Here is a 17,736-nt window from a genome sequence, read left to right as displayed (position 1 = left end):
GCCACAAGCAATTTCAGAACAAACAAACAGCAAATCTACGCCCAGTGATGTGTTTTACTTTGATTCCACTTATTTCTAGGGACATTCAGTGAGAACAGGATGACTAGCAGAGTTGAGGATGTGATCAGCCTGCCAATAACCACAGGGTCCTCAGTGTCCTGCTACAGTTCTTTCTAGGAAACGAACACACGATGAAAGCCAACTTCCCCAAAACTCTATTGCTCCAGTGATGGAGTTATGGCCCCTTCAGTGTTTCTCATGACATTAGAAGCGCGGTTGAATTTATTTTTTTTTTACATTAAACAATGTCTGCTGAAGGAGACCAAGCTAAGTTCTGCACTACTACGCAGAAAACTTAAGCAGATCAATCAGTTTGGTGTTGAACCTCTCAGAACTGCTGTTAGTTCATTAGAAATGTCTCTGATATGAGGCCTGTCAAATGGAGAACAGCCTTATTCACCTATCAATTGTCCATCCATTGAGAGTAGATTCTTTCAAAACCTTTTGAAATACGTAGGTCACTGGTTGCAAAAATTTTAAGTCTTTACTTGGGATAAATGCTAAAAAACCAGAACAATGTGTTTCCCATTACATCAGTGGTTTTCAAAGTTCAGTCTTGGTTCTGTTCACTTGCATATTTCACCATGTTCCATAATATTTTCATAACTCTCAGTGCTTCTCAAATGGGTTGACAGGCCTGGGCCTTACCCGGATAGTCTCCAAGACAGTGGCGGGAGAGAGAGGAGGTGTTTTCTTTCTCCCACTCCCACCCTATTGTGAAGCACTACTCCAGATGATTCCTCCAAAAAATATTCAAGCTTTAAAAAGTTTGGCTTTATAATTTTTTTTTTACTTAAAAAATCAGGGTGAATATTATCATTGTTTTGAATAACTGCAACACATTTTTCATGTTGTAGGTAGTAAAAAATTGCCAAAGAATCATTTAAATCCTGTGAATATTGACAAACTATAATGTATTATGTGACTCAGAATGCTTCCTGGTCTGATTATCTACCCAGATCTTGTTTAAGACAAGGGTGGCGACTTCACTGGAAATGACTCATTGATATTCAATCTGCAGATTTTAGTTTAAAAAAGAAAGCATTTTGATAAGTAGCAATGGTTGTTTCAAAGAAAGGTGTTGCAGTTATATTAAGAAGTAAACATGCAAATATATTGATCTACTTATCTATTCTCAAAATCTTTGTGTGTGTGTGATATTTTTTAAGAAATTCAAGCTGCTGTTTTGTACCCTGATTTAACAACCTAGAAACAATTCCTTAACTAAAGTTGTGATGAATATTAAGATATATTATCAGAATAAAAATTTTCTGGAAATAAAAACAACTGTTTTTTAAGAATTACATTATTATTTTGGGGGAGAAATTTAATATAGTGTAAGAATTTTGGAATTAAGCCAAATTAAAATTTTTGCTTTACCACCATGTAACAATTTACTTAACATCTTTGAGGTCCAGTTTCTTAATCTAGAAAATGAGAATAATTTACTCACTATAAAGAGATTATAAGTACTAAGAGGAGAAAACAATCTTATACTTTGGCAAATAATAGGTGCTCAACATTACCACTGTCATTTAAATCAGTGATTATTAACTGTCATGTTACACAAAGATGATCTGGACAAATTTCAATATACACATGCTCTGGTCCCAGGACAGGAGAGTCTAAGTCCAGAGTGGGACTTACGTGTTTGGAAAAAGCTCCCCAGATAATTCTGATGCACACCCTGGTTAAGACTGACTGGTCCTATTAATGTTAATCTTTTCAACAGAGGTACTTAGGGAGTATGACTTGGTTGTCACTGTAATGATCTGCTACTGAAGAAACTTTCTTCTAATCAAGAGTACCACTATGATTCAAGTCTCCCAATGGCCCATATTTCATTTGTAGCCTGGGGACAAATGGGATGTTTTCCTGGAGTACTTCAGCACAATATAGCTGAAATAACTCAAGTATATTTGCATGCAAAAAAGTGACTATGGCTGTTTAATAGTTTCACTGATTGGATCCTAGAACTAAGGGAGGTGAGAATTTGATCCCCACTGAGGGTTTTTTAGTTTTGTTTGCTTCATGGTCCTTGGCCTCTCGAGCCATCACATGAAGGCATCGGGCAGGATGTGTAGAGATCTATAGAACCTACTGAAATTACCAGGAAGAATGAAATAGCAAGTTTTAAGAAAGAAATGTTTTACTCAGTCAGGAGGTTCTTTGTAGTTTAAGAACCTCCCCCCCACCAAAAAAAAAAATACTGGCTGTCTCATTAGGGTATTGCTAAAATAACTAGGGCGTGAAATGATTCTATGTTTTTTTTAAAAAAATCTCACTAGAAAAAACTTGGTGTGTGAGGTGGATAAGCTTCAGACAAAGGGAAAACCAAACCTGCTAGTCAGAGATACAAAAAATACCTACTTCTACTTCACGTTGCCAAGGAGACTGTATAAACAGACAAACAAGGAGAAGTGGCTGGCTGGCAATAAGGCTAATGTGGAAAACCTCTCCATTGTTGTGTGGCATGCTTCTTTTCAGAGGAGCAGGAAGAGGTGGCAGGCAGGGAAAGAGAAAAACAAGAATAGAAGAGTCTTCTAAAGAGTGCCATCTGAGTCCCTGAGAGATGAACCTAGTCGACCCAGGCTGATGTTTTGGTAAAGCACTTGGAAATACAGTTTGGAAGCCCTATTTGCATTGCCTCATGATTCCTTTAATACTTTACCCCTGTACTCTGATAAGCTGTATGAGGAAGAAGTCTCATAGGAGATCTTATCATTCAAACATTCAACCTATGTTGACTCTGTGCTTCCCACGTGGGGGCAATACCTGGAAGTTGGGGGAGAGAATGAGCAGCTGAGCCTGCCTGATTCAGGTCACTGTTTAATAAGTAAATACACACACGAGTAAGCCTCTTAATGACTTACATCTCTTTACTCTCTTAGAAGTATATCCAATCTAACCATATAACCATATAGAATGATTTTCCTTTCATTTGCTTTATTCACTCAACACACATGGGACATTAAAGGTACTAAATGCATTGGGTCTTCAAGTCATCACATTTCTCTAGATGTTTATAATGCATGGTATAAAAATACTCTCATCATAAGTTTAGTGAGAAAAAATTTTAAGTGTTTTTAAGCCACTATATATGCAGTATGATTGGTTATATAGCGGTATAAAAATACACAATTTTTACAAAAACTTGAACAAACAATGAATAAATAGTGGTCATTCATTATAGCTATAAAACTACAGATTATTGTTATTTTCCTTCTTTTTATGTTCATCTCCAAATTTTCTATAATGTACCTATATGAGAATTTATAGTTGATTAATGTGAATCGGGTTTCAGATGTTGAGCTTTGCAGAGTTTGAGATGAGTATGTTTAAGTTTGATGAAACCAAGATATAAAACAGCTCTTTCTACATCTGTAAGTTTATTTGCAAGGTTTTTTTTTTAATAAAGAGGAAAGGCTTGTTTTAATGGGTCTCTTCAAACCTATGATCATAGAAGTTGATCGTTTTGAAGGGGGATAAAATAAGATTGCAAACAGCTCTATCTATTTTTTTTATTATTGGGAAAAATTCACTTAATAAGAAGGCAAATTTAGCATTGGTAGTTACGCATTAAAAGAAAAAACAAGTTTCTCCTAATTGCTACGTCATCAATTGATTTAAAAATAGAAACCAGAGCCTGGATGGCATGGCTCAGTGGTTGAGCATTGACCTATGAACCAGGAGGTCACTGTTCGATTCCCGGTCAGGGCACATGCCCAGGTCTCGGGCTCCATCCACAGTGTGGGGCATGCAGGAGGCAGCCAATCAATGATTCTCTCTCATCATTGATATTTCTATCTCTCTCTCCCTCTCCCTTCCTCTCTAAAATCAATAAAAATATATTAGAAAAACAACAACAACAACAAAAAATAGAAATGAGACGTCATTTCCCTACATGGTAAGGGTGAAAAAGAGTAGCACTTTGTAAGAAGGCAGCCAACACTATGTGTTAGAGTTGGCATGCTGAATTAATGACACACCCGTTTCAAACTGCTCCTGATTTCAGTTGTTCAACATCCTTTTTTCTTTGTAGGCTGTTAGAATGCTTCACCAAACAGATAGCCTATTTAGAAAGGTCATTAGAAAACATGCAGCTAAATGCAACAAACAGTATTGTTTGCAACTCTCAAAAATATCATTTTCTTTAAGTGGCTTAAAATTTTACTTGTGTTTTTTTTATTTCAAATTTCCATCCAGAAAATAGTTAAGTTTTAACCTATAAGTTACAGTCTGCAAGGTCATTCCACACTGAATGCCATCTAGTCTGTCTGAATAGTAGGTAAATTTATCAGACCCACTAAATTCTCAGGAGACAATGAAATTCTGCTAGCATATTGGTTTCTGTTCATTTTCACAAGATTGACAGGCTCATTATGGTAATATTGACATCTCCACTAGAGAGCTCATACTGTGCAATAGTAATTTTGCATATGTTAATGAGGAGATAATTATATCCAAGAATGAACATTTGGGCTGATGTGCAAGGCACCATTTAATTATAAGAACAGTATGGACTTGAGTCCTGTTATTTATTCTTCCGTTCCTTCCATCTTGTCTCTTTCCAAATTCTATTTCTCCCTAGATTTCCCTCCATCTCTGCTTTCTTCTCCTCTTTCCTTCCTTCCTTCTTAATAAGTGACAGGTTTTTTTGATGCCATCTCTCTATGGCTGAACTTGAAAGAATTCTTTCTTCCTAGCTGTTGGATAACATTTGCAAATGTGACAGAATTTTCACATGACAAACAACAAGGAATTTGAAATGAAATAGTGTGTCTTCTCTCTCCCACCTCCATGGTGGAAATGATGATATCCTCACCATCTGCACCCTCGCAGCCTGTGAGTGGGCAGACAACCGGTTGGAGAGACAGCAGCGGCAGGGCGCCAACGCCTCAGCTTCTGGGAGGTCCTAGAGCTCACACTGCCTCCCAGTGATTGGACCATCTCTTGTCATGTATATTCAAAGGGAAGATGGAACCATTCTTTTCTGAGCTATTTTGTATAGGGAGGGTGTCTACTAAAAAGGAGGCTGATGTAGAGGAGGGGATAGCATTCTGGACTGGGTGTCAGGGAACCTCAGCCTTTCGGGTCCTCTTTTGGCAATTATGGGATCTTAGTCTGCCACTTCACCTCTCTGGAGTTTGGTTTTCTCATTTCTAAAGTGAAAGCTTCCAGCTTTAAAAGTCCATGATTCCATTAGGGAAACAATGTACAGCATTAAGAAAAGAATGAAAGTAGTTTGAGGATGCCTCTTTTGCCTTGGTTGGCCAATTATGGTAAGAGTAGAATATCACTGCAATCCAGAACACATCAAAGAGCAAAGCCTTATGCCCTAGAGACTTTCCCTAATGGTGGCCATGACTCTATTTGGTGCTTTTAGTGGCACTGCCCTTGTGTCCAAGTGTGTATCAGAACTGAAATGAGGGCCATGGGATAGTCACCCCAGTTTGCAAACGGGAAGAACAGGGTTGACAGGCCCTGGGAGCTGCTCCTGGTGCTATGCTGGAACTCTGAAACCCAACAGAAGCCACAAGATGGCTAACCACAATAGAGTCCTGAGGCCATCAAGGAAAAACACACCATGTATTTATAAATACCATACAAATATATTATATAGGTACTATGTATGTATACTACATTCATATACTATATATTTCTTATACACTCTATATTATATCCATACTACACATGTATAAGTACACATATATATTCATAATTCTCAGCCTGAATCTTCTAGTCTGTTATAATTTTTTTAGTTGCATTTTAGCTAATGGCATAGTGATCTTCACTTGCAGAATTTAGCTCTGTTTAAAAGAACTCTCATGTACTATGGATGCTTCCTACCCCACCAGCACACTTCCATATATTTCAGCAAACCTCTTTAAATATACCATAGGGGAATATCTTTTAAACAAACTCTCAACATGAAGCTCCTAAACAGACGATGGCATTTGACTATGTCCCATTTGCTTGCTATCAGATGGGCCCCAATTAGAGGAAACTTAAGAAATGATAATGAAATTCCTGTAAAAAACCGATGACAATTACGGATGAACTTTTTATCACCCTTTCTGTGACCTTTCCTTCTTTTTTGGACCCTCCTCACAGGCTGCCTGGTTTATGAACATTGGTGAGGCCCCAGAGAAAGGAAGATGGTTACAGAGATAGCAACTATTTCCAAGAGCATATCAGATATGGCAGAGCACATTATGTCAACACTCCCCCTGCGACGATCTCTTTTTCACTGGAGTTAATTAAAGCAATTAATTCCCTTCCTTTTCAAAGCAGGGTGATTACATAAATACACAATTTTCCAACCTATACCCATAAGGCCAGTGATTTCTCAGTTTGTCAAAGAACCTCCCTGAACTCAATGATTCTTTGTCTCCACATGGCCTTTCAGAAATTCTCCATCAACTCTTTCTGCTTTGTTCTCCTATCTGGTCAGCTGGCAGAACCACATCTCCACATGGACACAGGAACCCAAGGTTTATCAAGCAAGGATCGGTGACGCCCACTCTGTGGCCCAGGGTCAGGAGCAGAGAGGAGGGCTGGGGAATGGCACGGGCATGCTCAGTGCTCCCCTGCAACAATTCACCAGTGTGGGTGCTGCTGACAATAATTAGGCAAACAGGATGCCAAACAATTGTAAGAAAAGCTGTCAAACATTTTGTGTTATTATCCCCTGCATAGGCCTGTGATTTATCGTCACAGAAAAAGCACATTATAAAAAAATCTCTAAACAGTGACATTTTGTTCAAATTACAACCCTAGGCTTCTCTGACTGACATCTCCAGCAGCGGATGTAATGCTCAACTGCTTGTTCTTCCGTTAATCGAGCAGGTCTCCGGGGTAGGTTCCAGCCACTGTCAGGAGAGCTGTTGTGCCAAGAGGGGAACAGAGTACCTCTCAACACATGGGGAGCCACTTGCTTCAGACGTTAAAATGAAATAAAATAACCAAGAACTGACATTCATATTTCCTTTTTAGATTCTTAGTCACAATTGGCCCTAAAACTTGAAATAACAGTCTTCTGCATTAAGGCTCCTACCCATTATGTCTTCATTCCTCTCCACCCAAGATCTTGTTTTGAGGTCTGGCCTTGGTTAAAATGTATTTTTAGGGCTTTGATCTTTTCAATATAAAATCAAATTTTCTGACGATGCCTCCGGTGGCTGTAATTGAACCAGAAAGAAAAAGAAATGGAAACAATAATTTCCTAATCCAATTTTTTTAAAGGTTGACACAGTTCTGTGGATAAGTTCTTATAAATTGAGAGAAGTACTGCAAGGAGACATCCCTCCAGAGATATTGAGCCAATGAGACAGATGTAAGATGTTAATATTACTTTGTACAAAGTCCATAGGCAGTCTCGAATGTAAACATCTGGGTTGCTAAGTGTTAAAGTGGCCCCTAGAAGTCATAGGATCTACTTTTTCAATTTACGAGAGAAATCCTGTCTACGATATTACTACATGATGTTCTGAGCTGGAATATTTCCAAGGATGGGGATGAGGTAGCCCTTTCATTACAAACACGTGGCTGCTCACAGACCTAACATTTGGATCTTCATTGTCTTGAATGGCGCAGCCCTCACTTCGTTCTCAATATCAAGATCCACTTAACAGTGGGAGCCCCTACCCTCGATGTTGCCTTGTTTGAAGAGCTATTTCTTTCTACCACGTGCAGCTTCTTCCCACCCCTTTCTTCACCTTCATCACAATATTTAAACCCATAAGAGAACCATTTCTTCTCATGATCCTCTTTTGTTAGAGTACGGACAGTCATTGACTATCATCAGTATAATAAATCTTCATTTTATTTAGATCTATTCCCATTTTCAGAAACAGCCAGTAGTCATTTTACCTGAATCATATAGATTAGCACACAGAGTAAATGACATCTAAGTTCCCACTGACCATGTATCTGCTTCTATCAAACTTTTCACAAGGTATTCAATACCTCCATGCTGACTTCTGGCTGTCCCGGGACCGTCTCACTAGATTAAGCCCAACTAGATGGCATTTAGACCTTTTCCAACCACCTTTCGTACCAAAATGTATGTATCCTATGTCTCACACCTAAGAAAGTTGATAGTGAATTTAATAGACTAATTTAAACTAAGGGGCTAACAGCTTATATCTGAGTACTTTAATGTATTGCAACCCAACTAACATTTACACATCAACAGTGACTCATTTCCTTAGTCCAAGAATATGAACAGCAGTTGATATTCTCTCTCTTCCTCTCTCCTCTTTATATACAAATTTAAATTAGCCCTCACAGCCTGTTCATCTAACTCTGGAAGCTGTTTCTCAAGGGCAAACCAGAGGACTAGGTAAGGGATGTATGTACCCCACTGAAAAGCCATCTCAGCTTCAGAATGAACAATTCAAAGATCTATAGCCTATGAAAGCAAACCTGCGGTGTCATCTCTGAAGATAAAAAACAGCTTCTTGACCAACCTCATCAAATCAATTTTTAAAACCTTTTCATCCCATGGGTTTTCAACCTACTCTGATGAACTTAGGCTGATCAGAAACAAAAGCATTCGTGGTAAAGACTCAAATAAATGAACTTCTTTTTAGAAGTTTTCTCTTTTGCCAAAGCTGAGATTGAATAAACCCAAAGACATGTAAATTTATATCAGTTATACCCACACTCCCTGGAGAAAAGGTAATATGAATAACATGAAATCACTCTTCCAGCAAAGCAGAGGCTGCAATGACAACTTTGGGTTCCTTTGGATTGCAATTGTGACATGGGCTACTGAAATACTATCCTTCCTTTCTGAGAGAAGTTTTTTTTCCTAAATTTATATTTAGATCTCCCAAATGTAACCACAATCCACAATCTCTGAAACAAAGTGGCTCATTTTACATATCTGGACCCTTTCAGACAAGAAAGCTAGACAGACAGTTTGTCCTCCCTCATCATCAGACCTAAGAGTATGTGGCAAACATTTCAGAATTCAGTTATTTCAAGAGCTTTTCATCTTGTTTCCACCCACACATTAAAAGGGATGAACTTACTCAATGTAGCCACAACTGAGAATACAGTCTGGCAAAGAGTCAGGAAGGAAGGGAGATGAAAGGGCTCCTATAAATTTTTCTTTACAATCTAAATCTGTTGAGCACATGAAGACAACAACAGAAACAGGTCAAAGTGGCTCCTGCTGTGCTCTGGGAAATCATGACTATAAGGCTGCTCTGGAGTAGGAAGTTAGAACGTTCTATCAACTCTACCTGGAAGGCCAGTCTGGGGCATGCTCACTGGCTGTGTCAAGATCAATTACCTGAGACTCTCTCTTCTATAGAAAACAGGGGAAGCCCAGGCCATCAGTATTCCGCACACACACTAACAGCTTGTGCTGGCAAAAGCAATCATTTCTCAGCTCCTTTCAGATTCTATTTATTTGTCATTTTCCCCCTTGGCTGGAAAGATTTCTCCTTCATATGAGGCAGGGACACCAATCTAACAGAATATATTAGAAACTCTTCTAGTGGTATTTTGTTGGGGTTCTACTAGGGTTGAAATGCTCAAACTGAATGTGATGAAAGTTCTAGGGTTTCTGGGTGACTTCAATCTCAAGTCTCACTTGGCTAACTTGATTTCTTTCTCTCGGAGATTTAGGCCATGCTAGATTTGAGGCAGGTGGTCTCGTAGACCCTGAGAATGAGGCAGTTTTTACATCAGCCATTCAGGGGAGAAAAATCCCATGCTCGTCTGGATGTCAGGATACTATGCCTTCCTTTGTGTGCAGGTGGGAATGAATTATTTAAAGAGGAAAATGTGGGTGTGAGCACTGCATAGCAATGCAAGTCAGACTTTACACTGGGTTCTTCACCAAGGACACACATTTCTTCTTGTGTCTTCCTGTCGAAGACAAAGGGAAAATGATTATGAGGCGGATATCAAGTGAGGTTTGGCGGTAGGTCAGGGATTCCTTTATTACCCTCATTAAAGTTGACGATGTTGTCTTCTTTTGTGTTTTTGTGTGTTGTGTTTGCTTATTGCTTGTTTCACAAATAAGCTGTAAGCTCCATGGAGAGAGAACATGCCTGCTGTGTTCAGTACTATATTACTGATCCCTACCACAGTTTTTGGCACACTGCAAGAAGGGGCAAGTGAATACTTTGTCTCCTTTAAACCAATGGTTCCCATTCTTCTCCAAGTGAGAAGTTAGCATGGATTTTCTTGAAGCTTGATGATGACCAAAGCAAGTGGTGGAACAAAGAAGATTAGCTGCTAACGTGGTCTTGGACTCATTGGTGATTCCAGCAACATCTGACTTGGATATCAATTGAATAAAATTTTAATATTTCCTAGTACATTTGGTATCCTGGTTTGTAAACCATTTTTAAGCTGTAAAAAAAGAAACACTATCTTTTAAAAGCCTAAGTGTTATAGCATCCATTTATTCATTCGAGAAGTATATTCTGAGCCTCTGCAGCATCGTATCAGAAACTGGCAGATAGAAGCTCATGGAGCTTTCACTCAGTAATGCATATATGACTGGAACTGGTGGACATGGATTCCAAAAGAGCAGTTCTAGGCCAAGTTGCTTTACACAAATGATATGGATACCATGGGAATGGCTCAAATTTTTATCATATTTAGTTCTCCTGCCACCTCTCTCACCAACTAAGTTGGGGAAGGAAGAGGTGCATCTGGAAGCACAGAATGAAGTGGACAGAGAGGTACCTGGGCAGCAGCCCAGTAACACTGTTCATAGCAAATGGTCCTTCTGTAATTCCCAAGAAGGCAAGATATTTAAGCACTAAAGTGACTCCATGATGGCCATGCCATCTCTAAAGTGGTTCCACAATGTAAATATCCCTTCAGTGAATGATCTAAAGTTTGAATAACCTATAGAGCAGGGCCAAAACATAGATAGGGGAGCCAGTTCATAAGTTGAATGAAAAAATTATTTAACCTTATTGAGCATCAGTTTCATCCCTAGAGTGGTGACAATAATACCTGCTATAGGGTTGTTGTGAATATGAAATAAAATAATACAGTGTAGCCGAAACCGGTTTGGCTCAGTGGATAGAGCGTCGGCCTGCGGACTGAAAGGTCCCAGGTTCGATTCCGGTCAAGGGCATGTACCTGGGTTGCGGGCACGTCCCCAGTAGGAGATGTGCAGGAGGCAGCTGATCAATGTTTCTAACTCTCTATCTCTCTCCCTTCCTCTCTGTAAAAAATCAATAAAATATATTTAAAAAAATAAATAAATAAAATAATACAGTGTATTGTTAGCATGGTAATTTAAGTGACACATAACAGCTGAATATATATATATATATATATATATATATATATATATATATCTCCTCCCACAGGATATTTTCCCATTGATTTTTAGAGAGAGTGGAAGAGAGAGGAAAAGACAGAGTCAAATATTGATGTGAGAGAAACACATCGACTGGTTGCCTCCTGCACATGCTCCAACCAGGGCCTGGGCCAGGGAGGAACCTGCAACCAAGGTACATGCCCTTGACTGCAACTGAACCCAGGACCCTTCAGTCCACAGGCTGACGCCCTATCCACAGACCCAAACCGGCTAGGGCAGTGTTATTATTATATAATAATTGTTGTTCAACAGAGATAGAGCATACATTTCATTAAGGACTATCAATCACAACATTCAGAAGAGAGAAGTATATAGAATTTGCAGGTAAAAAAATTGAGGATTAATGGAGTAGAACATTAATATTTTCCGGGTTTCTGGGTACAGGGGATGATTACACCTCACCTCCGCCTTCAAGTTAGATGTGGCCATGTGACTAGCTTTGGCTAATGAAATATAAGTGAGAAAGGCATGTATTGCTTTTCACTTGACGCTTTAAAGATGTATTCCTTTCCCTTCGCCACCACAAACAACATTCAAGAAGGAGGATTGTCCAGTATCCTGGTTCCTGAAGTGAGGACAACATAGAACAGAGCTAATGATGATGGAACACAGTATGAGCAAGAAATAAATCTCTGTTGTTTTTGTTGCTGAGATTTTTGGAGTTTTTTCTTACTGCAGCAAATCCTGGCTCATTCTAACTTGCCCAAGATTGAAACTATTCAGATCTAGGATTCAAGCTCAGGACTTATGATATTAAGGCCAATGCTTCCAACAAGGATATCTTACAATGCTTCCTTATATATATCCTCACTGATTATTAGAAATAAAACATTCAGTGAATGTAATTTCTATCACAGAAAATTAGCTTTCCTCTTGCTCTTATTCTTGACTTGGAAAAAATAAATTTTTTTCCACAGACATAAAAAGAAAATTCTCAGAGCAAAGGTCAATGGTAGGTAACTAAAGAGTTGGAGAGAGCTGGGCAGAAAATAACCCTGGTTGAAAAGATCCATTAGTTTGCAGAACTCTATTTCCACCAGGTTCATGACCTGAAGATTACAAGGGATGATGGGAGGCCCTTATCCAAAGCTTGCAACTCTAACTACAAAATCAACTTTTAAATGATTTATGCGATGTTCTTCAGGACCAAAGGCAGTAATTCATTCCCCATGTGGCACTCAGGCTGCTGTTTAGATGTTGAAAAATGATTAATTTTTATATACAGTGTGTGTCTCCTCATACATTACTGGAAACAAGATTTGAGAGAATGACATTTCTATAACATAAAATTATTTACTGAGGGAAGTTACAGGCACAAGAAAAAAAACCTACCAAAAGCCAAAGATCTCAACATGCTCTGAAATAACCACAGTGAAAACTTTCCAAGGCCAAACCTTCCAATCTATTCAGTTCATTCCATTTAACATAAATGGGTCAAATTAATTTCCCAAAAGGATCCATTTTTTAAATATCAAATCATACTCAGCAATAACTTCAACAATAAGAGGATAAATCACTTAGAATTCCTATGGTTTTTGTTCCCCCAAAAGACTGAATTTTAAAAGTTTCCAGAATTCGGTGCACATAGCTTATTTCTACTTAATTTGAAATCTGTGCATTTTTAAAAAAATTGCTATAAATATCTCTCTTCTGGGCCACCATATGCAGTTCTTTCTTTCTTTCAAAACTACAGAAGAACTATGTTCTTATGGTTCCTATTCTTTAGTTTTTCAGCCTGAGCCCAATATGTTCATGATGGTCTGAGGACCAACCCCAACCTAGAAAAAAGTTCACATTTTTCTTATCAATCATATCTCCTGATACTCCTAGAGCCCACAATTATTTTATAAGGGGGAGTTATTTGTATCTCTTTTGTACTTTATAATCTTTAGAGTGGGGGTAAAGACCTTGAATCGCAAGGAGGGAGAGTAGGATCAACTCTAAGACCATTGGGAAGAAGTCTGCCCATTGCTTCCAGACACTAGAAAGTTAGAAGACTGTGGAGCATGGTGCTTGCCATTTTATCCTCTACCGTTTTCTAGGACAACGTTTCCCAAGGGAACAGTTAGGAGAGCCAGCTTGATCAATTACCAACTCCGTACTGGAGACCATTCACAGACTCCTCTGCATTTTGTACCACATCCTTCTCCTTGGATCATTGCACTTTCTCCTCACCAGCCTAATGGCTGGTTAAGCTGCAGGTTGATGCTAATAGACCACTATTTCCTGTGTCATTAAGCATGGCCATATCCCTCAAGTTGGTAGTAAATAAAATTAGTACTCTCTTCTATTCTCACTAACTTGAATTGTTTATTTAAAAGGCATGGTTAGCTCCTCAGTAATTGACTAGAACTGGTATGACTAAGGATGACTATCCTGCCAATACAAGTTATTTGTTAAGCCCTCTAGAAGTAGAAGATGTAAACCCAAAGGGTGGAGGCTGCGGGCTTTTCCTCCTGTGTATAGTTTGCTTTTTACCCACTTCATAAGGTTTGCTGGGTAAAATGGTGGGCAAAGTCATTTAAAATAGTGTTAGCATGATAAGTTTGTTTTCAGAATTAAATGAGCTAAAATGTGTAAAACACCCACCACAATTTAACAATTGTTATTATCCTTCTCCCTCCCATCCCATTACTAGACTTATGATGGTGATCACATGTTGAGTTACTATGCTGTATACCTGAAATTAATATGATACTGTTTGTCAACTATAATTACAAATAAAATTTAAAAATAAATAAATAAATAAAAATTCGGGCAGAAAAAAGAATACTGTTCTATCACCAACAATACTGAAACATTTTCACTAACTGGAATATAAACCAGAAAAATAAAAAAGCAAGGGTTTTGCTGACCTATTAGCAAGACTTTGGCTCATTCCCTTGGAGGAGAAAGACTCATTTGCTTGAGAGACCCAGAGAGGTCTTATATCTTCAGACAACTTCAGCCATAACCCTTATCATTGATAAGGAACAAATGTAAAGTGATGTAGGCAGGGAGTATATAAAGATTGATAACCTGGAGACTTAACATTTCCTGAGTAAGTGGACTTGTAACACATACAAACCACCAATTTTTGCATTAACATTTTCCTGTTATGCCACTATTCTGTGTACTATGTTTTTCTTCTTCTTGAGCCCTGTGTTATAGTCTAAGAATACCAGTCCTGAGAGACACTAAGTACTCAACACACAGTATTCCAATTGCCTACTTGCCCCACTCTTAGTTGTAAGCTCTGTACACGTAAGAAACATGTATGTTGACTATATCCCAGCAGCCACTGCAGTACCTGGTGTGCAAAGGTATTCAGCAACTATGTGTTGAATGAATGAATGAATGAATGAGAAAAAATGATAGAGTCAATCATTTGTTCAGCACCTTGGGGCAGGGGTGCATTTCAGTAATCATATTTTAAATTCTCCTAATAGCTCTACAAAGTAGATAGCATCATCATCATCATTATTATTTATTTGTTTTTAAATCCTCACCCGAGGATATTTTTCCATTGACTTTTTAGAGAGAGTGGAAGAGAGAGGGAAAGACAGAAAGAAATATCGATGTGAGAGAAACACATTGATTAGTTGCCTCCTGTATGAGCCCCAACCAGGGCCTGGGCCTGGGAGGAACCTGCAATCAAGGTACTTACCCTTGACCAGAATCAAACCTGGGACCCTTAGGTCTGCAGGCCGATACTCTATCCACTGAGCTAAACTGGCTAGGGCAGTAGGTATTATTTTTCTCATATTACTGGAGAAAAAAGAGCTTCAGTGAGTTTCAGGTGAGTATCCAGGACACAGGGAACTGTTTTACAGTGACTCCTGCCTCTGACAATCAGCACCCTCCCCCAAATACATTCCCAAGTCTCCTGTGTCCAGTCAATAGGATAGCATTAGGGGGATTTGTTAGTGACAGCTTGCTTTCCGTGTTGAGCACTTACCTCTTAGTCAATGGGATGGAAGGGAGAAGGAAAACATAATCATTGCAACGTGGTGGGTATTTCACATATTTTATTACATTTAATCTTGAAAACAGGCTTATCATGCTGACATTAGTAGTCTTATGATCAAATGAGTAATCAAAAGTTAGGAGAAATGCAATGACTTTTCCCAAACTTCAAGTCATAGTGAACATGCTATTGGTGCTAAAGTTGAAGTTCCTGGGCCCCACCCCAGACTCACTAAAATGGACTTCCTGAAAATGGGGCCCAGGAATCTCTATTTTTGGCAACTCACTATGGTTCTAAAGCAAACTGAAGTTTGAGAAGTGTACTATGTCCATCTGCTTCTAAATGCACATTCTTGCGGCAAGAAATTTTTCATGCACTTGCACAATACTAGGGGCCAGATGGTCTACAGATGGAGAAATATTCCTTTAATAAGCATTGGGGTTGCATTTGCAGCTTGGAATATGGGGAATGCCTTGGTACCCCCCATTAATGTTAATGGGAGTCATGTGGCTAATTCTCCATATTCCTTGCTGGAAAGCGTTCCCTCTAGAGCCAGGAGAGGCTATATTTAATCAAGCCATCTGGATGCCTACACACACGTATAAGGGCAGAAAACGGGTCACAGTTGGTAAGCGACTTTCTGGAAATTATTTCCATTGTATCAACAAATCCCAAAGTCCTGAAAGGACTCCTGCTCTCCTGCCTCCTTCAGTGAATGACAGTCCCAGAGCTAAGAGGTCAGAGAAAGTCCAATCTTGAAGGAAAAAAGTTTCAATAGCAAGAAAACACATAAAGAAAATCATTCCCAAAAGATAAAGTGTGGAATAAATTCGTTAAAAAACTATTAACCTCTCCGCAACACATTTCTACTCCCAAGTAACCTCACTTGAAGTTTAGAGAGCAGCATGAAATGAAGAAACACAATTTGAAAAGCATAAGAACTCTGCCTTACACAGTAGAGGTACTCACATATTTGTTGAATGAATGAATTCAATGCATATTTGTTGAGCACCAATGATGTGAAATATGGTGTGATAGAGCAATGGAAGATAAACATTCCCCCCACATATCCCACTAACTAACTGGTTTTCTCATACAGAGTCAATTTTGACTGATGGCCAAACATTATTTTTTAATTTCTATTTCCTCCCCAAGGATCTTTCCTGTTCTCATTCATTGTTTTATTCATTCACCCAATCGACACATATTTATCAAGCAACTAAGCTAGATCCATAATAGGTCCCTGTTCCTGTAATAAGAACATCATCAGTTTGGGACTTTTCTTTTTCTGGTGGCCACGATGAGAATCAGATAAGGGGTATGATTCTTTCCCCCTTTAATCCTACATACATCCTCTTTTTTTGTATGAATTCATTTGTAGACAAAGATGAAAACATCTTAAAGTAATACAGAAACTCCCTAGGTAATGAAAGGTTTTCAGTCATGTAAGAGTCAAGAAACATGGTCCTGCCCAGGTGGCGTGGCTCAGCGGTTGAGCACCGACTTATGAACCAGGAGGTCACAGTTCGGTTCTCGGTCAGGGCACATGCCCGGGTTGTGGGCTCAATCCCCAGTGTGGGGCATGCAGGAGGCAGGCAATCAATGATTCTCTCTCATCATTGATGTTTCTATCTCTCTCTTCCTCTCCCTTCCTCTCTGAAACCAATAAAAAAACAAACAAAAGGAAATTAAACATGTTCCTGGCACTAGCAATACAGAGGCCATGTGGACTGAGTCAGGTCACTGAGCTTCTACATACCCTTCCTTATGGGTCTAGAGTAGTGGTTCCCAAACTTTTTTGCCATGTCCTACCTAAGAATCTCTAAAATCCTGATGCCCTCCCCCGCCCCGTGACATATAATTCTCATTATTCAAAAAGTGAATTCCTATTCACATGGAGGAAGCCTAAAAGGCCATTAACTTGGTCTAAACAAGTTTCCAAAGAACATGGCATCCATGAAAGAGAAAAATAAAAGAATGAAAGGACAGCTGAAGTACTGAGGGAGAAATCACTAAGAAATTGATAATATGAATATGAAAAAATAGCAAATAAAGTTTCAAAACATATAATAGAGAACTGAAATGCATAAATATGTCACAATATATATTTATATACTATATATGAGGCTCCTAGAACCATAAGAAATGCAAAAAAATTCACTATTAATAACTCATTCTCAAATTGCCCCCCTTAACAATCAAACTGCCCCCCCGTGGGGCGTGTACCCCACATTGGGAACCACTGGTCTAGAGGTCACACTAGTTTACTACAGGCCAAGTCAGAATAGGGATACAATCCTCACTCCCAACCCAGCCGAGGGCACAGCGCACCAGGCAATGCCCTTGTAACATTTTCCACTTTTTGTTCACC

General features: G+C 38.9%; 1 protein-coding gene across 1 annotated transcript in view; it reads right to left on the bottom strand.

Moving 5' to 3' along the window:
• SLC8A1 (solute carrier family 8 member A1) overlaps window positions 1-17,736 on the bottom strand; it is a 291,574-nt gene that overhangs the window by 121,677 nt on the left and 152,161 nt on the right.

Source organism: Myotis lucifugus, unplaced genomic scaffold (genome assembly GCF_000147115.1).
Source record: "Myotis lucifugus unplaced genomic scaffold, Myoluc2.0 scaffold_6, whole genome shotgun sequence".
Classification (NCBI taxonomy): domain Eukaryota; kingdom Metazoa; phylum Chordata; class Mammalia; order Chiroptera; family Vespertilionidae; genus Myotis; species Myotis lucifugus.
This window is presented reverse-complemented; position numbering and strand designations above follow the sequence as displayed.